Raw genomic sequence first — 26,889 nt, 5'->3', positions numbered from 1 at the left:
CTGACTACTCTGGAGACCTCGGCTATTGTCTGCTCTGCGTAGGGATCACAGTCAAGTCCTAGAGAAGCGCCTGCACCCGTGGGCTTCCTGAATACTTGTTGAATGAAAGGGCCCCAACCAGCCCATCACATGTATCTGAGTGGGCCTGGGAACACCTCTGAACCCCGGAGATCTCAGCTTTCACCCAGACACAGACCCCAAATGGAGTCTTGGATCTCTCTTTCAAATGGCAAAACAGCCCAACTCAAGATCAGCGTGTTAGTGAGGGATGAGGCAGAGACTTCATCATGGCATGCAGGACAATAATAAATGAGTACAACCACAGGCTTTCTAGCAGACCTTTGCACAGACCCAAGCACCCAGGTGCACTTTCCTTTTGAGACTTCATGAGTCCCTAACATAACTCTGTCCCAGTCAGAGGAGCAAACTGAGGCTCAGGAAGTTTGGGGACATTTCCAAGGCTCACAGCAAGTGGTGGCCAAATCCAACTGGGCCGTTAGGGACAGGGTGCTCACCTTGCAAACAGGAAGTCCAACACCTACTGGTTAGTGGCAATGGCTCGATATGTGCCCAGGAACATGTAGGCATAGCTGAGGTATCTTCCTATGAAATTAGGCACCAGATGTTGTATTTGCTTCTTTAGCAGGTTGGCCCGGTTTGTCCATAGCACACAGGTCTCACTCCTCTTCATCAGTGATCCATATTTCACCTGATGTGAAACAGAGGAGACATGAGTCAGTTCTGTATCCACCAGGAGTGTTAGGGTTTGGAGCACAGATCGAAACCCCAAGATGCCAGTGGCTTATGGCACGAGGTGGGACAAGAGGTCCCACAGTCATAAAAACAATCAGGTGACTGAGTGGTTCCTTGGCTTAATCCTAGGAGTCATGGTTTTGGCTCAGATCATCATCTCAATTTCTTGAGATGGAGCTCCTTGTAGGGCTGCATACTTAGGGCAGAATTGGCTTGAGGATACTGTCTCCCCCTCTGCTTCTCCCCACTCTCCCCCTGCCTCCCTCAAATAATTAAATCAACCAATCAATTAACAAATCTTTAAGGAAAAAGGAAAAACTTTCTTTGTAGACATACAAAGAAGTGAAGTCAGTTAAGTCTGACCTTGATAGTGTCTCAGGTCAGATTTGGATCTGAGTATTGATTGCAACCCCCTGAATGAATGGCATCAATCCTATGGTTTCTGATAACAGATTCCATTCTTGATATGAGAACACAGAGACATTTTCTTAGGTGAGACAGCTCAGGATATTATAGCATGTAGGATGTTTAGTGTAGCACTATGATTTAGCAACAAAAGAGAATCACATCAAAGTCCTGCATCATTGAAGGGCTCATTGGCTGTGACAAGTGACTGGCCTTCTTGAATGTTGTGCAGAAGAATGAAGTCCCTGATCCTGACCCTGGAGGGGCTTCAGGGTTGTATTTCCTCAAGACTAAAAGGCAGAGCAAGAGACATTGGCAACATGTCCCTTTGGTAAAAGTCTCCCAACTCACCATGATGATGTGCAAGACTTGCAGAACTTGGGGAGGACTTTCAGGTCAGTGGGGATACCTGGGAGCACAAGGATCCTCAATAAATGGCATGAGACATTGTTTAAAGTCTCTCTTCTGATATTATTACAAATATGTGGACAATGACTCTACATCTGGCCAAGGTAGGGACAGGGCAATGAGGGCAGGTTTAAAAAGGAGATGGTGATGCAGATTCATGTGGGTTCAGAACTGTAGCAGGAAGCCCACTGCAGTACTAGGCTGGCTTCTGGGACATGGGTCGCTTTCTGCTCCACTGGGACCCTGGGGGATGGATGTCCCCAGCACCTGCACTCACTCGAGCCAGCGTTGGACTCTTGGCATTTGGGGGCACCTTTTGTCCCTCAAGGAAGTAAAGCAGAGGATCTCAACATTCAGCTCTTGCCTGATCTCCTGTGTGGAGCTCTGTAAATACAGTGCCCTGCAATCAGGCAGGAGGCATCAGAGCCCTACCTGGATGCCTTTGCTGGTCCTTAGACCCAGGGCACTCCATTCCAGACACACCACACCCCAGTACGCATACAGCTCCACCAAGGAGAGAAATGTGACACAGCTTCAGGGCCTTGGATGAGCTCTGAGAGAGGTAAGATGCACCTCAGGAATCCTTTCCACCCTGCCCACCATGACAATGGTGTGAACATAAAGGGATCACCAGGGTATTAATACCTTGCAAACTCCTCCATCCCAGTGGCAGGAACCCCACATATCCCTCTTTGCCAGAAACTCCAGAGGAGAGGACGAGGCTGCCCTGGAATGGCTCAGAGGTGTGGTTTGGCCTGGCATAAGTTGTTCTGTATTACCTTATTGAACCTCCTGCTAAATGCGCTGAAGCTTTGTCCATGAGGTTTGAGTCAATATCTGCACCATGTGAGAAAGTCATTCCCCTGGGTTTTCTGGGAGCCAGACTCCTGGGAAGTAGGCAAATAGCAGTAGAACACCTTTGATTATTGGATGTCTCTAGCCAAGTAACCATGGTGCTAGACTACACTAGAATGTGGAAGCCTGTGTGCAGGGGTTTCAAATTATTTTGGGGTCTGCAGTCAAGGCAGTAACTTCACTGCTTGAGATCACCTACCCAAGTCCACTCCTGGACTGACTCCTACACAATCAGTGCTCAGGGTTGCCATCTGCTCATCCCCATTCTGCATGCAAGACCATATCTGTACACAGTGACACCAAAACACCCCTCTCCGCAGGCCCCTAAGGAAGGTCTGGAAGCAGCCAGGGCCCCAGCTTGTAAACACACATGTCTTCAGGAACAGCTCTCCAGTCCTACCTGTTTGTGTCTCTGGATAAGACATTATCCCTGTCAGGGGGGGAAGAGTCAAGATGGTGGAGAAGTAGCAGGCTGAGAATACTTCAGGTAGCGGGAGATCAGCTAGATAGTTTATCTAAAGATTGCAAACACCTACAAATCCAATGGGAGATTGAAGAGAAGAAGAACAGCTATTCTAGAAACAGAAATCAACCACTTTCTGAAAGGTAGGACTGGCGGAGAAATGAATCCAAAGCAACGGGAAGATAGACCGCGGGGGGAGGGGCCGGCTCCCGGCAGTGGAGGAGCAACAGCACAAAATCAGGACTTTTAAAAGTCTGTTCCACTGAGGGACATCACTCCAGAGGCTTAGCCGGGGTGAAGCCCACGCAGGGTCAGCGTGGCCTCAGGTCTCGCAGGGTCGCAGAAGGATCGGGAGTGTCTGAGTATCGCAGAACTGGGCCAGAGACTGGGAGGCCACCATCTTTATTCCCGTCCTCCGGAACTCTACAGAAAGCGTTCAGGGAACAAAAGCTCCCAAAAGCAAAACTGATCGGATTACTCACCCAAGCCCCTAGTAAGGGCGGTACAACACTGACTGGGGCAAAGACACTTGAGAATCACTACAACAGGCCCCTCCCTCAGAAGATCAACAAGAAACCCAGGCAGGACGAACTTCACTTAACAAGGAGTGCATTTATAATACCAAGGAGAGCAGCGGAATTCCAGAGGAGGAGAAAATAAAGCACGGAAGTCCTGGCTTTCTCACCATGATTCTTTAGCCTTGCAGTTAATTTAATATTTTTCTTTTTAAATTTTTTTCTCTCCTTCTGCTAACTTTTTTTTTAAATTTTACCCTTTTCTTTTTTAACGATTTTTAACTAGTTTATCTAATATATATATATATATTTTTTTTTTCCTTTTTATATTTTTTCTTTATTGGTTTTCTTTTCTTAATTGTTTCTTCTTCTTTTTTTTTTTCTTTCTGAACCTCTTTTTATCCCCTTTCACCCCCCTCACAATTTGGGATCTCTTCTGATTTGGCTAAAGCATATTTTCCTGGGGTTGTTGCCACCCTTTGAGTACTTTAATTGCTCCTGCATATACTCTTATCTGGACAAAATGACAAGGCGGAAAATTTGACCACAAAAAAGAACAAGAGGAAGAAGCAAAGGCTAGGGAACTAATCAATACAGACATTGGTAATATGTCAGATCAAGAGTTCAGAATGACGATTCAAGAGGTTCTAGCCAAGCGCGAAAAAGGCATTGAAGATATTAGAGAAACCCTCTCGGGAGATATAAAAGCCCTTTCTGGAGAAATAAAAGAACTAAAATCTAACAAAGTTGAAATAAAAAAAAAAGCTATTAATGAGGTGCAATAAAAAATGGAGGCTCTGACTGCTAGGATAAATGAGGCAGAAGAAAGAATTAGTGATATAGAAGACCAAATGACAGAGAATAATGAAGCTGAGCGAAAGAGGGACAAACAGCTACTCGACCACAAGGGAAGAATTCAAGAGATAAGTGACACCAGAAGATGAAACAACATTAGAATAATTGGGATTCCAGAAGAAGAAGAAAGAGAGAGGGGAGCAGAAGGTATATTGGAGGGAATTATTGTAGACAATTTCCCAAATATGGCAAAGGGAACAAGCATCAAAATCCAGGAGGTTCAGAGAACCTCCCTCAAAATCAATAAGAATAGGTCCACACCCCGTCACCTAATAGTAAAATTGACAAGTCTTAGTGACAAAGAGAAGATCCTGAAAGCAGCCCGGGAAAAGAAGTCTGTAACGTACAATGGTAAAAACATTAGATAGGCAGCAGACTTATCCACAGAGACCTGGCAGGCCAGAAAGAGCTGGCATGATATATTCAGAGTACTAAATGAGAAAAACATGCAGCCAAGAATACTATATCCAGCTAGGCTATCATTGAAAATAGAAGGAGAGATTAAAAGCTTCCAGGACAAACAAAAACTGAAAGAATTTGCAAACACCAAACCAGCTCTACAGGAAATATTGAAAGGGGTCCTCTAAGCAAAGAGGGACCCTGAATGTAGTAGATCAGAAAGAAACAGAGACAATATACAATAACAGTCACCTGACAGGCAATACAATGGCACTAAATTCATATCTCTCAAATAATTACCTGAGTGTTAATGGGCTAAATGCCCCAATCAAAAGACACAGGGTATCAGAATGGATAAAGAAAAACAAAACCCATCTATATATTGCCTACAAGAAACTCATCTTAAACCCGAAGACACCTCCAGATTTAAAGTGAGGGGGTGGAAAAGAATTTACCATGCTAATGGACATCAGAAGAAAGCAGGAGTGGCAATCCTTATAGCAGATCAATTAGATTTTAAGCCAAAGACTATAATAAGAGATGAGGAAGGACACTATATCATACTCAAAGGATCTGTCCAACAAGAAGATCTAACAATTTTAAATATCTATGCCCCTAACGTGGGAGCAGCCAACTATATAAACCAATTAATAACAAAATCAAAGAAACACATCAACAATAATACAATAATAGGAGGGGACTTTTACACTCCCCTCACTGAAATGGACAGATCATCCAAGCAAAAGATCAACAAGGAAATCAAGGCCTTAAATGATACACTGGACCAGATGGACATCACAGATATATTCAGAACATTTCATCCCAAAGCAACAGAATACACATTCTTCTCTAGTGCACATGGAACATTCTCCAGAATAGATCACATTCTTGGTCCTAAATCAAGTCTCAACCGGTATCAAAAGATTGGGATCATTCCCTGCATATTTTCAGACCACAATGCTCTAAAGCTAGAAGTCAATAACAAGAGGAAATTTGGAAAGAACCCAAATACATGGAGACTAAACAGCATCCTTCTAAAAAATGAATGGGTCAACCAGGAAATTAAAGAAGAATTGAAAAAATTCATGGAAACAAATGATAATGAAAACACAACGGTTCAGAATCTGTGGGACACAACAAAGGCAGTCCTGAGAGGAAAATATATAGCGGTACAAGCCTTTCTCAAGAAACAAAAAGGTCTCAGGTACACAACCTAACACTATACCTAAAGGAGCTGGAGAAAGAACAAGAAAGAAACCCTAAACCCAGCAGGAGAAGAGAAATCATAAAGATCAGAACAGAAATCGATGAAATAGAAACCAAAAAACAATAGAACAAATAAACGAAACTAGGATATGGTTCTTTGAAAGAATTAAAAAGATTGATAACCCCCTGGCCAGACTTATCAAAAAGAAAAGAGAAAGGACCCAAATAAATAAAATCATGAATGAAAGAGGAGATATCACCACTAACACCAAAGAAATACAGACAATTATAAGAAGATACTATGAGCAACTCTACGCCAACAAATTTGACAATCTGGAAGAAATGGATGCATTCCTAGAGACATATAAACTACCACAACTGAACCAGGAAGAAATAGAAAGCCTGAACAGACCCATAACCTGTAAGGAGATTGAAACAGTCATCAAAAAACTTCAGACAAACAAAAGCCTAGGGCCAGATGGCTACCCGGTGGAATTCTACCAAACATTTAAAGAAAAACTAATTCTTATTCTCCTGAAACTGTTCCAAAAAATATAAATGGAAGGAAAACTTCCAAACTCATTTTATGAGGCCAGCATCACCTTGATCGCAAAACCAGACAAGGATCCCATCAAAAAAGAGAACTACAGACCAATATCCTTGATGAACACAGATGCAAAAATTCTCGCCAAAATACTAGCTAATAGGATTCAACAGTACATTAAAAGGATTATTCACCACGACCAAGTGGGATTTATTCCAGGGCTGCAAGGTTGGTTCAACATCCACAAATCAATCAATGTGATACAACACATTAATAAAAGAAAGAACAAGAACCATATGATACTCTCCATAGATGCTGAAAAAGCATTTGACAAGGCACAGCATCCCTCCCTGATCAAAACTCTTCAAAGTGTAGGGATAGAGGGCACATACCTCAATATTATCAAAGCCATCTATGAAATACCCAACACAAATATCATTGTCAATGGAGAAAACCTGAAAGCTTTTCCACTAAGGTCAGGAACACGGCAGGGATGTCCGTTATCACCACTGCTATTCAACATAGTACTAGAAGTCCTAGCCTCAGCAATCAGACAACAAAAAGAAATTAAAGGCATCCAAATTGACAAAGAAGTCAAACTATCACTCTTCGCAGATAATATGATACTATATGTGGAAAACCCAAAAGACTCCTCTCCAAAACTGCTAGAACTTGTACAGGAATTCGGTAAATGTCAGGATGTAAAATCAATGCAGCGAAATCAGTTGCATTTCTCTACACCAACGACAAGACAAAAGAAAGAGAATTTAAGGAGTCAATCCCATTTACAATTGCACCCAAAACTATAAGATACATAGGAATAAACCTAACCAAAGAGATTAAGAATCTATACACAGAAAACTATAGTACTCATGAAAGAAATTGAGGAAGACACAAAGAAATGGAAAAATGTTCCATGTTCCTGGATTGGAAGAATAAATATTGTGAAAATGTCTATGCTACCTAAAGCAATCTACACATTTAATGCAATTCCTATCAAAGTACCATCCATTTTTTTCAAAGAAATGGAACAAATAATCCTAAAATTTATATGGAACCAGAAAAGACCTCGAATAGCCAAAGCAATATTGGAAAAGAAAGCCAAAGTTGGTGCCATCACAATTCCGGACTTCGGACTTCAAGCTCTATTACAAAGCTGTCGTCATCAAGACAGCATGGTACTGGCACAAAAACAGACACATAGATCAATGGAACAGAATAGAGAGCCCAGAAATAGACCCTCAACTCTATGGTCAACTCATCTTCGACAAAGCAGTAAAGAATGTCCAATGGAAAAAGGACAGCCTCTTCAATAAATGGTGTTGGGAAAATTGGACAACCACATGCAGAAAAATGAAATTGGATCATTTCCTTAGACCACACCGAAAATAGACTCAAAATGGATGAAGGACCTCAATGTGAGAAAGGAATCCTTCAAAATCCTTGAGGAGATCACAGGCAGCAACCTCTTCCACCTCAGCCACAGCAACATCTTCCTAGGAACAGCACCAAAGGCAAGGGAAGCAAGGGCAAAAATGAACTATTGGGATTTTATCAAGATCCAAAGCTTTTGCACAGCAAAGGAAACAGTGAACAAAACCAAAAGACAACGGACAGAATGGGAGAAGATAAGTGCAAATGACATATCAGATAAAGGGCTAGTGTCCAAAATCTAGAAAGAACTTAGCAAACTCAACAGCCAAAGAACAACTAATCCAATCAAGAAATGGGCAGAACATGAACAGACATTTCTGCAAAGAAGACATCCAGATGGCCAACAGACACATCAAAAAGTGCTCCACATCATTCGGCATCAGGGAAATACAAATCAAAACCACAATGAGATATCACCTCACACCAGTCAGAATGGCTAAAATGAACAAGTCAGGAAATGACAGATGCTGGCAAGGATGTGGAGAAAGGGGAACCCTCCTACACTGTTGGTGGGAATTCAAGCTGGTGCAATCACTCTGGAAAACAGCATGGAGTTCCTCAAAATGTTGAAAATAGAATTACCCTATGACCCAGCAATTGCACTGCTGGGTATTTACCCTAAAGACATCAAACCTAGTGATCCGAAGGGGCACGTGCACCCAATTTTTTATAGCATTAATGTCTACAATAGCCAAACTATGGAAAGAACCTATATGTCCATCCACAGACGAATGGATAAAGAAGAAGTGGTAAATATACACAATGGAATACTATGCAGCCATCAAAAGAAATGAAATCTTGACATTTGCGATGACATGGATGGAACTTGAGGGTATTATGCTTAGCGAAATAAGTCAACCGGAGAAAGACAACTGTCATATGATCTCCCTGATATGAGGGAGAGGAGATGCAACATGGGGGATTAAGGGGGTAGAAGAAGAGTAAATAAAACAAGTTGGGATTGGGAGGGAGACAAGCCATAAGTGATTCTTAATCTCAAAAATCAAACTGAGGGTTGATGGGGCCAGGGGAGGTGGGGGGTGGGGTTATGGATATTGGGGAGGGTATGAGCTCTGGTGAGTGCTGTGAAGTGTGTAAACCTGGCGATTCACAGACCTGTACCCCTGGGGATAAAAATATATTATATGTTTATAAAATATAAAATAAAATAAATATAATAATAAATAAATAAATAAATAAATAAATAAATAAATAAATAAATAAATAAATTTAAAATTAAAAGATATTATCCCTGTCAGGTGTGGTCTGCATCTTGTTTGTATAATACAGATGACTCTAGCATGGACTTCATCCAGATGTCCATAGGCATTTGTGAGATAATATCTGTGATAATGGAGGAATGGTGTCATGTAAGAAATAGCTCCAACCATATTTTCTTCCTCTTCTTATCTTCTCTGGGTCTGCTATTGGTCAGATCTCACTCTACAGTTCCTACTGTGTGTATACATGAACATGCACACTCTTTCATGTATGGACACATGTGTTCATCAGTGCTCAAATTCTGGAGTCCCAGAAGATGGCAGTCTCACCTACAGAGAGGTGGATAATAGCTTCCCAAGATCATATGTTTTCTAATTTTAAAAGCAGAAGGGATTGGAGCCTTGGCTTCTGAGGTTCAGAATTCACCCTTACCTCTAGAGACTGCATACCCTGTACTGAGAGCCAGTAACTTCTTTCCATTGGGTGTGATGTGGATAGGGTTCCACTCAGTGTGTTGCCATGAGCTGGGCTGCCCCTCAGCCAAGAACTTGACGGAATGCCTCCTTTCTAGGATATCAAGGCTCACACTCACCCTTATACCATCTCGATGTCTGTAGCCACTTATTTCAACACAAATTTTCCCAGAGCCCTCTGGTGAACGGCAACATGCATCCAGGGTCCCTATTTTGAGGACACTCAAAGAGCTGGGTTCATGCCTGTTTCAGCCTTCTAACTATTCTGGGCAATGCCAGAGGCATTGAGGTCTTCACCTTCTCCTCTCATTGGTTTCCTGAAATCCTATATCCTGTTTCTACATCTTTGTGTAACCCTGTACCCTGGAGTGTGGTCTGGACTTAGTGATTCCTACCATTCCACAGAACATATCAACATGACCCACAAACCCCTTCTGAGATTTAGTTATTAAAACTCATTACCCAGTCCCATGATGACTCTGACACCTATTCTCTCTCAGATCTTCATTCGGGAGTAAAAGCCCTTATGTTGAACCATGATCCAGACATGTGCACGTTACATCCCAATGAGATGTGATGTACAACAGACAGAAGAACTCAGGCCTTTGAGACGGACTGAATCCTGCCAATAACCCTAAGTGAGCTCCGGTTCTCAGTGAATTAGGTCGTGCCTTGGTGTTTTCAACAGCCCCAAAATACTGAGAAGCTCTGGCAGGAGCCTCTAGCTGGGCACTCATGGATTCCTAATCCTCTAAAACTGCAAAATTGTTTGTTGGGTAAGCCACTAAGTGTGGGGTCATGTGTTTACACAGAACTAGGAGCGGGGTACTGATACTGTTCACCTGCCCCAGGTCTTGGCCCTCCTCCCCTTCCTCCCTCCTCCTCTCTTTAGCTTCTGCCAATCCCCCGGGCCTTATTTCTAACTCCACTTCAGGAATGTCATATTGTTTTCAATCCTCTTATTATATTTTATTTTTTCTTTCTTCTTTTCTTTTCTGGACACAATAATGAGATGGAGAAATTCACCTGAAATTAACAAACTTCACTATGGATATAATTCAAATATCTGAAGTAGAATTTAAAACATTGATTCAAAATATACTAGACAGGCTAAAAAGCATAGAAGACATTAGAGAATCCCTCACTGTAGACATAAAAGAACACAAATTTAGGTGGACCAAATTAAAAATGCTATCACAGAGATTCAGTCCCAGATGAACACTATGCATCTGTGCATAGTGAAGGACTGTGCATGAGGCAGAAGAGGAAGTCAGTGATATAGAAGATAAAGTAAATGAAAATAAGGAAGCTAAAAAATAGAAAAATAAAACTATTGGATCACCAAAGGAGATTTTGAGAACTCATTGATTGATTGAGAACTCATCACTTCCATAAAGTGAAATAATATCCAGATAATAGAGGTACCAGAAAATGACAAGAGGGACAGAAGGGGAAAAGGTTTATTTCAACAAATTGGAGCTGGGGAATTTCCCACCCAGCAGAAGGAAACATGTACTCAATTCCAGGAGGTACAGAGAACTCCTCTCAAAATCAATAAAAATATGTCAACATCTTGACATATCAGAGTCAAGCTTTCAAAGTGCAGTGATAAAGAGAAAATCCTGAAAGCAGCTCAGGACAAGAGAAACTTAACCACTAATGGTAGATACATAAGGGTGGCAGCACACCTGTCCACCGACATCGGGAAGGCCAGAAAGGAATGCATGATATATTCAATGTGCTAAATGGGTAAATGGTGAAGCCAAGAATATGTAGTCCAGGGAGCCTGTCATTCAGAGTAGCAGGAGAGATAGAGCTTTCCAGAGCAAACAAAACTTAAGGATTGTGAATGCTAAACCATTCCTGAAAGAAATATTTTTTGGGATCCTCTGAGTGTTGAGAGAGCCCAAAACTAAAAAAAAAACAAAAATCCAGAAAGGAACAGAGACAATCTACAGAAACAGCAACTTTACAGGTAATAAAATGGCACTGAATTCATACCTTTCAATACCACGCTGAGTGCAAATGGACTCAATGTACCGATCAAAAGATATAGTGTATAAACATGGACTAAAAGAAAAACAAGAACCATCAATATCCTGCTAACATGAGACTCACTGCAGAGGCAAGGACATGTTGAGATTCAAATTGAAGGCATTGAGAATCATTTATTATGCTAATGGGCATGTAAGGAATGCTGGAGGATCCATCCCTCTACATTAGACACACTAGATTTTAAACTGAAGGCTATTATAAGTGATGAAGAAGGACACTATAACATAATAAAAAGGATGTACCCAATGAAAAGTTCTGATGATTGTAAACATGTATGCCCCTAACTTGGGAGCCCCCAAATATACAAACCAATGAATTTCAAAATTAAAGAAACTCCTTGATAAGAATACAATAATACAAGAGGACTTTAAGAACACACTCACAGCAATGGACAGATCATCTACACAGAAGATCAACAAGGAAACATGGACTTTGAATGACAGACTGGACCAGATGGACTTCACAGAGATATGCAAAGCATTGCCTCTGAAAACATCAGAAAAAACAAACTTTGGGAGGTTACGTGGAACATTTTCCAGAAGAGATCACATTCTAGCTGAGAAATAAGGTCTCACAAGTACCAAAATATTGACATTATAACATGAATGTTTTTAGACCGTGGTACTATGAACCTCGAAGTTAATTACAAGAGAGAATGTGGAAGGACCACAACTATGTGGAGGATAAAGAACATCCTACTATAGAATGAATGGAGAATCAGGAAATTAAACAAGAATTTCAAAATACATGGAAGCAAATGAAAATGAATGTAGGGCAACTCCAAGTCTTTGGGATGCAGCAAAGGCGGTCCCAAGTGGGAAGTAATGACAACAAAAGCCTTTCATAAGAAACAAATTATATTCTCGAATACACAACCTAACCTTAAACATAAAGTATCTGAAGAAAGAACAGCGAATAAAGCCTACACCCAGCAGGTGAAGAGAAATAATAATGATTAGAGTGCAAATAAATGATACAGAATTTTTTTTAAAAAGTAGAACAGATCAATGAAACTAAGAGCTGGTTTTATGAAAGAATGAATAAGATGGATGGAAACCTAGGCAGACTTCTCAAATATAAAAGAGAAAGACCCAAATAAATAAAATCCTGAATAAAAAAGGAGAGCTTATCTACCGACATGGAACAAACAAGAAAATATTATGTGCAATTAAATGCCAAGAAATTAGGCAATCTGTAGGAAGTTGATGCCTTTTTAGAAGTCTATAAACTACCAAAACTGAAACAGGAAGAAACAGAAAACCAAAACAGACCCCCAGTCAGCAAAGAAATGGAATCAAAAACATCCCAACAAACGAGTCTTGGCCCTGATGGATTCCCAGGGGAATTCTAGCAAATATTTAAAGAAGAATTAATACCTATCCTTCTGAAACTTTTCCTAAATATAGAAATGGAAGGAAAATTTCCAAACTCATTCAAGAAGGGCAACATTATCTTGATCCCTAAACCAGACATTGACCCCACCATAAAGGAGAATTTCAGACCAATATCCCTGAAAAACATGGATAGAAACCTGTTCCCCCAAAAATATTTTATAGGATCCAACAGTACATTCAAAGGATTATTCACCACAGCCAAAGGGGATTTTTCCTGGGATGGAGGGGTGGTTCCACATCTGTAAATCAACCAATGTGATACAACATAAGAACCATATGGAGGGAGGAGTCAAGATGGTGGAGAAGTAGCAGGCTGAGACTACTTCGGGTAGCAGGAGATCAGCTAAATAGCTTATCTAAAGATTGCAAACACCTACAGATCCAATGGGAGATTGAAGAGAAGAAGAACAGCAATTCTAGAAACAGAAAATCAACCACTATCTGAAAGGTAGGACTGGCGGAGAAGTGAATGCAAAGTGAAGGGAAGATAGACCGTGGGGGGAGGGGCCGGCTCCCGGCTCCCGGTGGAACAACGGAGCACAAAATCGGGACTTTTAAAAGTCTGTTCCGCTGAGGGACATCGCTCCAGAGGCTTAACTGGGGTGAAGCGCAGGCGGGGTCAGAGCGGCCTCAGGTCCCGCAGGGTCGCAGAAGGATCGGGGGTGTCTGAGTGTCGCAGAGCTTACCGGTATTAGAACAGGGAAGCCGGCTACAGAGACAGGGTGAGGAGTGACTCTCAGCTCGGGGTTGCCTTGAACCGGTCGCAGGCTCGGTCAGCTCAGAGCACGGCCGAGGCCAGGGTGATGGGAGTCATTGGGCGCTGTTCTCTGAGGGCGCACTGAGGAGTGGGGCCCCGGGCTCTCGGCTCCTCCAGGCCGGAGACCAGGAGGCCGCCATCTTCATTCCCGTCCTCCAGAACTCTACAGAAAGCGCTCAGGGAAAAAAAGCTCCCAAAAGCAAACCCAGCAAACCCGAGCAGATTACTCAGCCTGGCCCCGGGTTAGGGCGGTGCAACTCCGCCTGGGGCAAAGACGATTGAGAATCACTACAACAGGCCCCTCTCCCAGAAGATCAACGGGAAACCCAGCCAGGACCAAGTTCACCTAACCAGGAGTGCTGTTTCAATACCAAGGAGAGCAGCAGAATTCCAGAGGAGAAGAAAGCAAAGCACAGAACTCATGGCTTTCTCCCCATGATTTTTTAGACTTGAAGTAATTTAATTTTTTTTTCTGTTTCAACTTTTTTTTCTTTTTCTCTTCTTCTGCTAAATTTTTTAACTTTTACCACTTTCTTTCTTAACGTTTTTTAAATAGTTTATCTAATAAATATATATATATATCTATAGATATATATATATATTTATCTAATATATATATATATATATTCCTCTTTTTATATTTTTTCTTTATCGGCTTTCTTTTTTTAATAGTTTCTTTTTCTTTTCTTTCTAAACCCCTTTTTATCCCCTTTCTCCCCCCTCACAATTTGGGATCTCTTCTGATTTGGCTAAAGCATATTTTCCTGAGGTTGTTGCCACCCTTTTAGTATTTTACTTGCTCCTTCATAAACTCTTATCTGGACAAAATGACAAGGCAGAAAAATTCACAACAAAAAAAAAAGAACAAGAGGCAGTACCAAAGGCTAGGGACCTAATCAATACAGACATTGATAATATGTCAGATATAGAGTTCAGAATGACGATTCTCAAGGTTCTAGCTGGGCTTGAAAAAGGTATGGAAGATATTAAAGCAACCCTCTCAGGAGATATAAAAGCCCTTTCTGGAGAAATAAAAGAACTAAAATCTAACCAAGTTGAAATAAAAAAAGGTATTAATGAGGTGCAAAGAAAAATGGAGGCTCTGACTGCTAAGATAAATGAGGCAGAAGAAAGAATTAGCGATATAGAAGACCAAATGACAGAGAATAATGAGGCTAAGCAAAAGAGGGACAAACAGCTACTGGACCATGAGGGGAGAATTCGAGAAATAAGTGACACCATAAGACGAAACAACATTAGAATAATTGGGATGCCAGAGGAAGAGGAAACAGAGAGGGGAGCAGAAGGTATATTGGAGAGAATTATTGGAGAGAATTTCCCCAATAAGGCGAAGGGAACAAGCATCAAAATTCAGGAGGTTCAGAGAACCACCCTCAAAATCAATAAGAATAGGTCCACACCCCATCACCTAATAGTAAAATTTACAAGTCTTAGTGAGAAAGAGAAGATCCTGAAAGCAGCCTGGGAAAAGAAGTCTGTAACGTACAATGGTAAAAATATTAGATAGGCAGCAGACTTATCCACAGAGACCTGGCAGGCCAGAAAGAGCTGGCATGATATATTCAGAGTACTAAACGAGAAAAACATGCAGCCAAGAATACTATATCCAGCTAGGCTATCATTGAAAATAGAAGGAGAGATTAAAAGCTTCCAGGACAAACAAAAACTGAAAGAATTTGCAAACACCAAACCAGCTCTACAGGAAATATTGAAAGGGGTCCTCTAAGCAAAGAGAGACCCTAAAAGTAGTAGATCAGAAAGAAACAGAGATAATATACAATAACATTCACCTTACAGGCAATACAATGGCACTAAATTCATATCTCTCAGTAGTTACCCTGAATGTTAATGGGTTAATGCCCCAATCAAAAGACACAGGGTATCAGAATGGATAAAAAAACAAACCCATCTATATGTTGCCTACAAGAAACTCATCTTCAGATTTAAAGTGAGGGGGTGGAAAAGAAATTACCATGCTAATGGACATCAGAAGAAAGCAGGAGTGGCAATCCTTATAGCAGATCAATTAGATTTTAAGCCAAAGACTATAATAAGAGATGAGGAAGGACACTATATCATACTCAAAGGATCTGTCCAACAAGAAGATCTAACAATTTTAAATATCTATGCCCCTAACGTGGGAGCAGCCAACTCTATAAACCAATTAATAACAAAATCAAAGAAATACATCAACAATAATACAATAATAGGAGGGGACTTTTACACTCCCCTCACTGAAATGGATAGATCATCCAAGCAAAAGATCAACAAGTAAATCAAGGCCTTAAATGACACACTGGACCAGATGGACATCACAGATATATTCAGAACATTTCATCCCAAAGCAACAGAATACACATTTTTCTCTAGTGCACATGGAACATTCTCCAGAATAGATCACATTCTTGGTCCTAAATCAAGTCTCAACCGGTATCAAAAGATTGGGATCATTCCCTGCATATTTTCACACCACAATGCTCTAAAGCTAGAACTCAATAACGAGAGGAAATTTGTAAAGAAACCAAATACATGGAGACTAAACAGCATCCTTCTAAGGAATGAATGGGTCAACCAGGAAATTAAAGAAGAATTGAAAAAATTTATGGAAACAAATGATAATGAAAACACAACAGTTCAGAATCTGTGGGACACAACAAAGGCAGTCCTGAGAGGAAAATATATAGCCTTACAAGCCTTTCTCAAGAAACAAGAAAGGTCTCAGGTACACAACCTAACCCTACACCTAAAGGAGCTGGAGAAAGAACAAGAAAGAAACCCTAAACCCAGCAGGAGAAGAGAAATCATAAAGATCAGAGCAGAAATCAATGAAATAGAATCCAAAAAAAAAAAAAAAAAAAAAAACAATAGAACAAATCAACGAAACTAGGAGCTGGTTCTTTGAAAGAATTAATAAGATTGATAAACCCCTGGCCAGACTTATCAAAAAGAAAAGAGAGAGGACCCAAATAAATAAAATCATAAATGAAAGAGGAGAGTTCACAACGAACAGCCAAGAAATACAGACAATTATAAGAACATACTATGAGCAACTCTACGCCAACAAATATGACAATCTGGAAGAAATGGATGCATTCCTAGAGACATATAAGGTACCACAACTGAACCAGGAAGAAAATGAAAGCCTGAACAGACCCATAACCTGTAAGGAGATTGAAACAGTCATCAAAAATCTCCAAACAATCAAAAGCCCAGGGCAGATGGCTTCCCGGGGGAATTCTACCAAACATTTAAAGAAGAACTAATTCCTATTCTCCTGAAAGTATTCCAAATATAGTGTCTATATTTATATAGACATATATATATATATATATATATATATATATATATATATATATATTGTCTATATATAGAAACTATTCCAAAATATAGAAATAGAAGGAATACTTCCAAACTCATTTTATGAGGCCAGCATCACCTTGATCCCAAAACCAGACAAGGATCCCATCAAAAAAGAGAACTATAGACCAACATCCTTGATGAACACAGATGCAAAATTTCTCGCCAAAATACTAGCCAATAGGATTCAACAGTACATTAAAAGGATTATTCACCACGACCAAGTGGGATTTATTCCAGGGCTGCAAGCTTGGTTCAACATCCGCAAATCAATCAATGTGATACAACACATTAATAAAAGAAAGAACAAGAACCATATGATACTCTCCATAGATTCTGAAAAAGCATTTGACAAAGTACAGCATCCCTCCCTGATCAAAACTCTTCAGAGTGTAGGGATAGAGGGCACATACCTCAATACTATCAAAGCCATCTATGACAAACCCACTGCAAATATCATTCTCCATGGAGAAAAACTGAAAGATTTTCCGCTAAGGTCAGGAACACGGCAGGGATGTCCGTTATCACCACTGCTATTCAACATAGTACTAGAAGTCCTAGCCTCAGCAATCAGACAACAAAAGGAAATTAAAGGCATCCAAATTGGCAAAGAAGAAGTCAAACTATCACTCTTTGCATATGATATGATACTATATGTGGACAACCCAAAAGACTCCACTCCAAAACTGCTAGAACTTGTACAGGAATTCAGTAAAGTGTCAGGATATAAAATCAATGCACAGAAATCAGTTGCATTTCTCTACACCAACAACAAGACAGACGAAAGAGAAATTAAGGAGTCCATCCCATTTACAATTGCACCCAAAACTATAAGATACCTAGGAATAAACCTAACCAAAGAGACTAAGAATCTATACTCAGAAAACTATAAAGTACTCATGAAAGAAATTGAGGAAGACACAAAGAAATGGAAAAATGTTCCATGCTCCCGGATTGGAAGAATAAATATTGTGAAAATGTCTATGCTACCTAAAGCAATCTACACACTTAATGCAATTCCTATCAAAGTACCATCCATTTTTTTCAAAGAAATGGAACAAATAATCCTAAAATTTATATGGAACCAGAAAAGACCTCGAATAGCCAAAGGAATATTGAAAAAGAAAGCCAAAGTTGGTGGCATCACAATTCCGGACTTCAAGCTCTATTACAAAGCTGTCATCATCAAGACATCATGGTACTGGCACAAAAACAGACACATAGATCAATGGAACAGAATAGAGAGCCCAGAAATAGACCCTCAAATCTATGGTCAACTCATCTTCGACAAAGCAGGAAAGAATGTCCAATGGAAAAAAGACAGCCTCTTCAATAAATGGTGTTGGGAAAATTGGACAACCACATGCAGAAAAATGAAATTGGATCATTTCCTTACACCACACACGAAAATAGACTCAAAATGGATGAAGGATCTCAATGTGAGAAAGGAATCCATCAAAATCCTTCAGGAGAACACAGGCAGCAACCGCTTCGACCTCAGCCGCAGCAACATCTTCCTAGGAACAGCACCAAAGGCAAGGGAAGCAAGGGCAAAAATGAACTTTTGGGATTTTATCAAGATCCAAAGCTTTTGCACAGCAAAGGAAACAGTGAACAAAACCAAAAGACAACGGACAGAATGGGAGAAGATAAGTGCAAATGACATATCAGATAAAGGGCTAGTGTCCAAAATCTAGAAAGAACTTAGCAAACTCAACAGCCAAAGAACAACTAATCCAATCAAGAAATGGGCAGAACATGAACAGACATTTCTGCAAAGAAGACATCCAGATGGCCAACAGACACATCAAAAAGTGCTCCACATCATTCGGCATCAGGGAAATACAAATCAAAACCACAATGAGATATCACCTCACACCAGTCAGAATGGCTAAAATGAACAAGTCAGGAAATGACAGATGCTGGCGAGGATGTGGAGAAAGGGGAACCCTCCTACACTGTTGGTGGGAATGCAAGCTGGTGCAACCACTCTGGAAAACAGCATGGAGGTTCCTCAAAATGTTGAAAATAGAACTACCCTATGACCCAGCAATTGCACTGCTGGGTATTTACCCTAAAGATACAAACGTAGTGATCCGAAGGGGCACGTGCACCCAAATTTTTATAGCAGCAATGTCTACAATAGCCAAACTATGGAAAGAACCTAGATGTCCATCCACAGACGAATGGATAAAGAAGATGTGGTATATATACACAATGGAATTCTCTGCAGCCATCAAAAGAAATGAAATCTTGCCATTTGCAACGACGTGGATGGAACTAGAGGGTATCATGCTTAGCGAAATAAGTCAATCGGAGAAAGACAACTGTCATATGATCTCCTTGATATGAGGGAGAGGAGATGCAACATGGGGGGTTGAGGGGGTAGGAGAAGAATAAATGAAACAAGATGGGGTTGGGAGGGAGAGAAAACATATGTGACTCTTAATCTCACAAAACAAACTGAGGGTTGATGGGGGGAGGGGGTTGGGAGAGGGGGGGTGGGGTTATGTACATTGGGGTGGGTATGTGCTATGGTGAGTGCTGTGAAGTGTGTAAACCTGGCGATTCGCAGAATTGTACCCCTGGGGATAAAAATATATGTTTATAAAATAAAAAAATAAAAATAAAAATAAATAAATAAATAAAAATATTTGCAAAAAAAAAAAAAAACCTCCCAATATACAAGAGGCCAGGACTTGACAAATTCCCTTGGTTGTGCCAGAAATCCTTCACTGCAGTAACTTCCAGAGGACATATGGTCTTGTCCACTGAGGAAAATCCAAACAGAAGTTCTCCCCTGCACTCAGCGGTCTCTGCAATTCACAACTCTTACACATAGAGGCCCCCAAATGACCAGTACTGACCCATAGGTAAGGATAGCTCTATGCCCCTAATCAGCAGGAAGAATATACAGAAAGGGACCATCCTCCTTCAACAACCTTAATGACTGAAGGGTCTAAACTGTTCAGGGGCACACGAGGAGGGAGGACAAGGCTAGCTGAGGACAAAGCAGGAGCTGGCACACCATACCACCCCCAAGCATGTGATATGGGTGACATTCCTCATGCACTCTGGCTGCCCTAAAGCCAAGGAAAGGAAAAAAAAAAAAAAAAAAACAGATCCTCCACAGATGGAGATCAAAACATTGCCAGATCTGAGTCTCCCTCAGTTTACAAATGTGCTAGTGATTGCCAAGGAAGAGCATTGCTTGTCAATAGGGTAGCTAACTTCCAGAGACCCATAAATCTGTTTCCTGAAGCCCTAAAGTCTCCCTCCCCTCCATGACACTGAGGGAGGCTGAGGCCAAAGGAAATGTCAATAAGACAGTGTTTCTTTTCAAACTTGCAGTCCCTTGAGAAGGACCTGTGAGAGGAGGAAGGCAACATTCCCCCAGGAAGCTCCCAACCATCTATTAATTCCTTCCTAGAAGGAAAAACCACCTTCAATTGACAAGAGTAAAGCCTCCTGTATCCTGGGTGTCCTCTGTCCTCCTGCAACGTTCTTGCAAAACCTCCCGTTTGCCTGACCACCCCCAATGCCTTCCCAGAAAGTCAGCCTCCATTCACGACCCCAGCAAGCACCCCTTTCTACCTATGGGTCATATCCCTGTGCTTTAATAAAAATCACCTTCTGCCAGCAAAGCCATCTCAAGACTTCCTTCTTGACTATCGACCTTGAACTCGAATGTCTTTCCTACAGCAGTCCTGTCCCTTGTAGGGCTCCTGTGGAAACAACCCTGCAAAATGGGCCCATTTCTTTCAACTCTTCCGACTCCATCCACCTAACCCACTACACATTCTGTGTCCTCTGAGGACGAGACACTTCTGTGATTCTTGCACTGAAATCCTCACATGGCACCTCTTTCAGTCCTTGACGTGGTTGAATTTGCCCATCCTAAACTCCCCAGCATCCCATCCTCACTATCTTTTTCTCACATGTTTATCTGGTCCATAGTTTCTCATCACCAATACCCTATAATATGCTTCTCTCCTGATTAGAGAACTCCATTTCTTTCCTTTGTCATCAAGCTCAAATCTTAACTCTCAGATGTTTGTCTCACAACTTTCAAAAATTTTCTTTCCCCTAATGCCTCTCTACTAGTTTCTATTCTCCCTTTTTTCAGCCTACCCTCCCTCCTTCCTTCCTTCCCTGCATTACCTTTTTGTTCTTTATATTCCTTCCTCCCTCCCCCTCTTTCTGTCTTTTGTTCTGTTATCTTAGTCAACATAGAGTACTTCAGTAGTTTTTGATTTAGTGTTCCATGACTCATTGTTTGCTTATAGACCCAGGAGCTCATGGCAATACGTTCCCTGTTAAAAAGGATGGAGTGAAACCCACACAGGTGCATCTCAAAGGTCTGCTTCTCTGCAAATCAATGGGAAGCTTCATGGTAATGAAACCTGGCCTTCCACACTACAACTGGACATGGGGTACACTAAGCATTCCCAGAATCTCCTGTCTTCCAAGACACTGAGGAAATGGGTTTTCCTACCAAATATTTGAATAGTTTCATTTCTTGGTTGAAATGGGCCTCAAATCAAGCCATAAACATGTAGAAAGATCTATATGAATTCTGGAAAGGAACACTGCATTCAAACAGAAGTGGCTGCACAGTTTTACACAGATGCTATACCTGAAGGAGGAGGCTGGAATTACTACAAGTCAGGAAGGGAGGAACATGAGGGAGCAATCCTTCCACAGCCTCTCCTGTTCTGGCCAATCGCCGAGGGTTCACACTGCACAGGAACCTGGCCAATGCTGGGGCACAGGAGGGAGATTTCTCACATCCTTCAACTCATTCCATGTTTGTTGTGTCCTGGGAAGACAAACCTTGTATTTACTGACAATGCTGAAGAGCCTTCAGCCATGTTTCCCTGGTGCAAGTGACATCAGAGCTTGTTCATCCTGGATCGCACCACACACATCTCCCCAGTGTGGGAGAGCCTTTAGTCAGGGCTCTAACCTCGGGATACACAAGAGAACTCACCCTTCCGAGAAAAGTAGATATGACACGCATGGGGGGAAGAATTCCGGGGCAGTGCTCACCTCTGTACCCAGCAAGACCACCGGAGAGGCACCTTGGGTATGGAACGAAGGTGGGAGACCCTTCATTCAGAGAGCTCGCTCTTATTCACACACAGGACCTCACACGGGCTAGAAGCCATGTGGTGGGATTGTTGCACAAGCGCTTGCAGCAACATGCATCCCTTCGAGGCCATGGGCATGTTCCCACAGACAGAGACTGGTTGAATGCCATCTTCAGGGGAAAGCATTTAGTCCTGCCACACCCTTATCCAGCATCCGAGGAGCCACACCGGCGGGAACTCCGACAAATGCGGTCAACGTGGAAGAGCTGTTAGATACAGCTCTCACATTTGGAGACACCAGACATCTCAGAGCAGAGAAACCTGTGACTGTCATCACTGGGGTCCCGCCTGTATCCAGAGCGCCCACCTTTCTCATCACCACAGAGATCACACAGTACAAACCCTGTGTCTCTGATCACTGAGGCAGAGCCTTCTGCCAGAAGTGGGCCCTTTCCCAACACCAGAGAACTCACATGGGTAGAACCACTAGCGCTGTATCCTGGTGGGAGAGGCTTCAATTAGGGCTCAGGCCTGAGCTTCCATTACCGTCTCAGAGTGTGCATCATCCCTCACACGGGAACGAAGGTGCAGGCATCTCCTGGGACCCCCTGTATCATCGCTGCTGCTGAATGCCGATGAAATACATGTGGGAATCCCATTCCCCACGGAACCAACATGTGAAGGACCTGGGAGGATTCGCACACAAGAAAATCCTCCTGGTATGAGGAAAGGAATGGGCTCAGATATCCCTTCTTCCTTAGCCAGCAATGACACCCTAACACCAAGGAATCACTGATCCCAACGCAATGGGGGGAAATTCTTTCCCAGACACTCACATCAGAAAATCACTGGGCAAATACCTCCCAAGGAATTTCCTAGGGTGACATTGAGATACAAACTCAGACACTGCAAACACCTACAACTGGGTCCCATTCTGAGGAATGTGGTATGTGCTCTTCCAGTAACCAATAGCTATAAATCTACTCTGATCCATCAGTAATTGCATAAAGGCTAGGATCACCCAACAGGTGGGGTCTCACAACCGTGCACACTGTGCCAAGTAAGAACAGGGGATTTTTCCTTTACGAACTCTCACAACTGACATGGGTACTGTCTCTTGGTAGGAAGTTGGATCACAGGAAGTAACACTGCCTGGGATCCATGAGAACATCGATTGGAGGGTTAATTCAGAATCTCAGAACACAAGGTGATCTATGTATGTTCATGAAAACATTAACCTATCCATGTATGTAGATCTCAAGGATGAATGGCCAAAAGATTCAACAAACACATTGTCTGTGATCTACCTCTCATGTGTCCTTAATTCTACTAATATTGTCCTCACAAATTTCAAAGGATTTACAAAGTAATTACATGCTTAAAAATATTTCTATTTACTTCACTTATTTGAGAGTGACAGAGCTAGAGAGGGAGCAAGAACAGATGGGGTCAGGCAGCGAGGAAGAGGGAGAAGGGTGCCCATTACAGGGCTTGATCCCCCAGTATCCAGGGATCCTGACCTTAGCCAAGGGGAGATGCTTACCCAACTGTGCCACCCAGGGGCTGACAAATTAACTTCATCTTATACAAAGGTGCTCTTCTGGAAGACCTGTTGGGACCAGGGCAGGAAAACCTCTACAGTTCAGCATCAGGCAGTGAGGGCTTCCTCCCCATCTATGAGAACGTGGGAGCCAAGCGGTTTTCTCCACCACCAAGAACAGCTACATATCTCTGGGCCTGAGAGGGTGTATGACCACTGCAGACGTGGAAATACTCCCTGATTTGGAAGATTTTAGAACAGGAGGGTGTTTGTATGCTCCCTTCCATAAGACAAAGCATGTCCAGGAATGCCTGCATGGTTCTTTCAGTTAAGGGACCAACTTTTGGTTTTGGTTATAATGTCATTGTTATGGGATTGAGCCCTGTGTCAGGCTATGCAAGGCATGTGGAGCCTGCTTAAGGGTTTTTCTCATCCTTTGCAACTCCCACTCCCGCCCCCTGCCAAAAAAAAAAAAAAAAAAAAAGGAGAGGGAGGGAGAAAGAGAGAGAGAGAGAACTTGTGTGGAATCCACTAAGATATCCATTTGTAAAGATGCCCGGGATTCTTTGCTCTGGATGAATGGCCCAATAAAGCAAGTGTGGGCAGAAGGTCGATCGTAGAGAGAATTTCTGTTCATAATGTCAGCCTGCAATAACTCAGGATTCTGCTACCAGAGGCAACCTGGAGTTCAGAAGATTTGTGTCAGGCAGGGACTTGCAGAACCTTCTACATATGTGCCACTAAATAATTTTCCCCAAGCAGCAAACTCTAGATACTCTATTTAAGGGTACATCTCTAATTTAATTGACAAGAAGAGGGTACCTTTCCCTCCAGAAGAAAGAAGCCGGCAACAAAGATACCCAAGTAAAGGCCTGAACCTCAACCAAGGTGGGAGGTTCAGAACCAAGAGAAACTTACCACTGCGATGCACATCCACCAGGGAGATGACAGGAGTCACACTCCTGTATGTGCTGCACTTCCATCTGCACTGAAGAGACAGAGGCCAGATGCTTTGGATGCTGCCCATGAGACAACGTCCCCTGAGCCTCGAAGCACCACGTGTAAAAACCAGGAGAGCATTTAGTTGAGGTCTCAGGACCCCCACTTGGGGAGACACAGAGTCACCCATGATGGAAAGTAGGCCCCTCCCTCCCAGCAGGGAGTGCAAGCTCAAGGAGGCCAAAACCACAGGGCCCTGCCATGTGTGAAAGGCTTTGCTGCTGGAAGGCGTTCCCATAATGCATGTTTGGCGATTTGGCTGCCAGGAGTTCCATGAGGCTGAAATGGGCCTCTGGTCTTTCCTTGGTAAGACATGCCTCTCATCGACCCTGGAACTCAACAGGAAAACAACAACAACAACAACAACAACTACTACCTTCCACTTCCACAACACCCTTCAACTTCAGGGGCGTGGCTACAGCAGACTTCACACTGTGCACATTTTGCCCTGATAAACATCACCCCTCCAATAAAACACAGAGCATTGAGCCAGGCTACGGCACCCTAGTGACCTGGCAGGCTGCTGTGGCTGCCTGGGCCTGCCTGCCTCCCTCCCTCCCTCGCTCCAGTCCTTTCCTATGAACATCTGCCTGGGCCCTGTGACTCTGGCTCTGCCCCAGGAGCCCCAGGCCCTGGGTGCAGGATGGCAAAAAGCAGTTGAGTGGCCATAGATCCAGCTGGCCGGCCCTGTGCTCCCCTCAACCCAACCACCGTGGTGACCAGCATGGGCCCAGGTGCCAGAATGGACTGCAGCCCCCGCCTTCCTGCTCAAACACAGATGGGGCCTCGGAATCAAGGCACATCAGTTCCAAATAACCTGCCCCTTAGCCCCACCCCACTGGCCTGGATAACCCCTGGGGACAGAAGCCCCAGACGCCAACACAACCTCCACTCCAGGCAGTGCATTTCACTCATACTCACGTTTTGCAAAGGCTGTCTGATGGTTCCAGGAAAATCTGGCTAAGTTATGGCGTGTGTGCTGTTGTGATGTTTGGAACCTTTAACCTCCCCAGACGTTGAAAGGACACCTGACCCATTTTGGAGGGCTTGCCCAGCGACCACGCCCACTTCTCCTGGCAGCCTGAGACTCTGCCTGCATAGGGAATTCCCATGATTGCTGGCCAGAGGCATGACACACTAACTGCCCCAGCTGACCTGAGCAGGAGCCCCCACAAGTGAGGGGAGAAGGGACAGAGCCCTTGGCTCAGAGACGAGCCCACATGGTCCTTGATGAGACATGACATCCCTCTGGGAGCCGCCAAAGAAGGGGCAGCTATGACAACAAATTCAGGGGCTTCATTTTATCACAAAGGGCTATAAACAATGAGCCCCGGGACTTTCTCAAACCTAAGAAGGGGCTGTGACCAGCAGGTCTGCTTGATGTGGATACCAGGTTGCTGCGGGCCCACCTGGCACCATGGGCCACTGAGCACAGACTTCTCGGCAGAGGCCAAGGCCCGCCAATGCCTAGATTTCCCAGGAGGCAGGGCCTCTCTGTGGCAGCAGGTCTTGGGAAGCAGGAGGATGCCTCCAGGTGTGAAATAATCCCTCAGTTCTGAGGGCAAGACTGAAAGCATTTCTCTGTCCTTTGGGTTGGCCCAGCTCTCCACAGATCCCCTCGTTCCCAGCAGTGACGTGGAACCTACAGTCTCCCCTTCCCAGGGTGCCCCAGAACTATGCTTTTCAACAGGGACATGCTGCTAAGCCCCTGAGAGAGGCAGGCCAGGACTCCCAAAGGGCAGGGTCACCTGGAGCATATTTGTCTCATTCACAAACACCTCCAGGGCACACCAGATGGGCACACGCCAATGCTCTTGGAGGCCGTCAGGATGACCCCAAAGTCCCGATATTTCTTCACACCTACAGGTGGAAAGAGACTGGGATCAGGGGTTCCAGAACCACCTCCCACTCGTGGAAATGCACTAAGCTTCTGTGTGGAAAGCCCTGGTCATCCCCAGAGGGTCTGTGTGGAGCGGCATCCTCCTCCTTCCCTGACCAGGGACTTTTATCCCCCCAGCACAACAGCAGACCCACCCAGCCCCTCTGTGCTCAGGGTCAAGGGGACAGCAGGATCTTTTCCAGAGGAAGAGCAGAGGCACCAGAACATAACGTCATGGGTCTTGCCATTCCTCCAGAACCTCTCTG

The 26,889-nt window shown here is 43.0% G+C and overlaps 1 long non-coding RNA gene and 1 pseudogene across 1 annotated transcript in view; both read right to left on the bottom strand.

Moving 5' to 3' along the window:
- Nucleotides 1-26,889, bottom strand: part of LOC125092644 (uncharacterized) — a 342,826-nt pseudogene that overhangs the window by 268,738 nt on the left and 47,199 nt on the right.
- LOC125092645 (uncharacterized) overlaps nucleotides 19,864-26,889 on the bottom strand; it is a 20,262-nt gene continuing 13,236 nt past the window's right edge. Inside the window, exon 3 of the long non-coding RNA XR_007125027.1 lies at nucleotides 19,864-19,878. This is a non-coding gene — a long non-coding RNA (uncharacterized LOC125092645). The remainder of the gene's footprint in view (nucleotides 19,879-26,889) is intronic.

The sequence above is a fragment of the Lutra lutra genome, unplaced genomic scaffold (assembly GCF_902655055.1).
Source record: "Lutra lutra unplaced genomic scaffold, mLutLut1.2, whole genome shotgun sequence".
Taxonomy (NCBI): Eukaryota; Metazoa; Chordata; class Mammalia; order Carnivora; family Mustelidae; genus Lutra; species Lutra lutra.
Note: the sequence above shows the minus strand (reverse complement) of the source record. Positions and strands in the feature narration are given on the sequence as shown.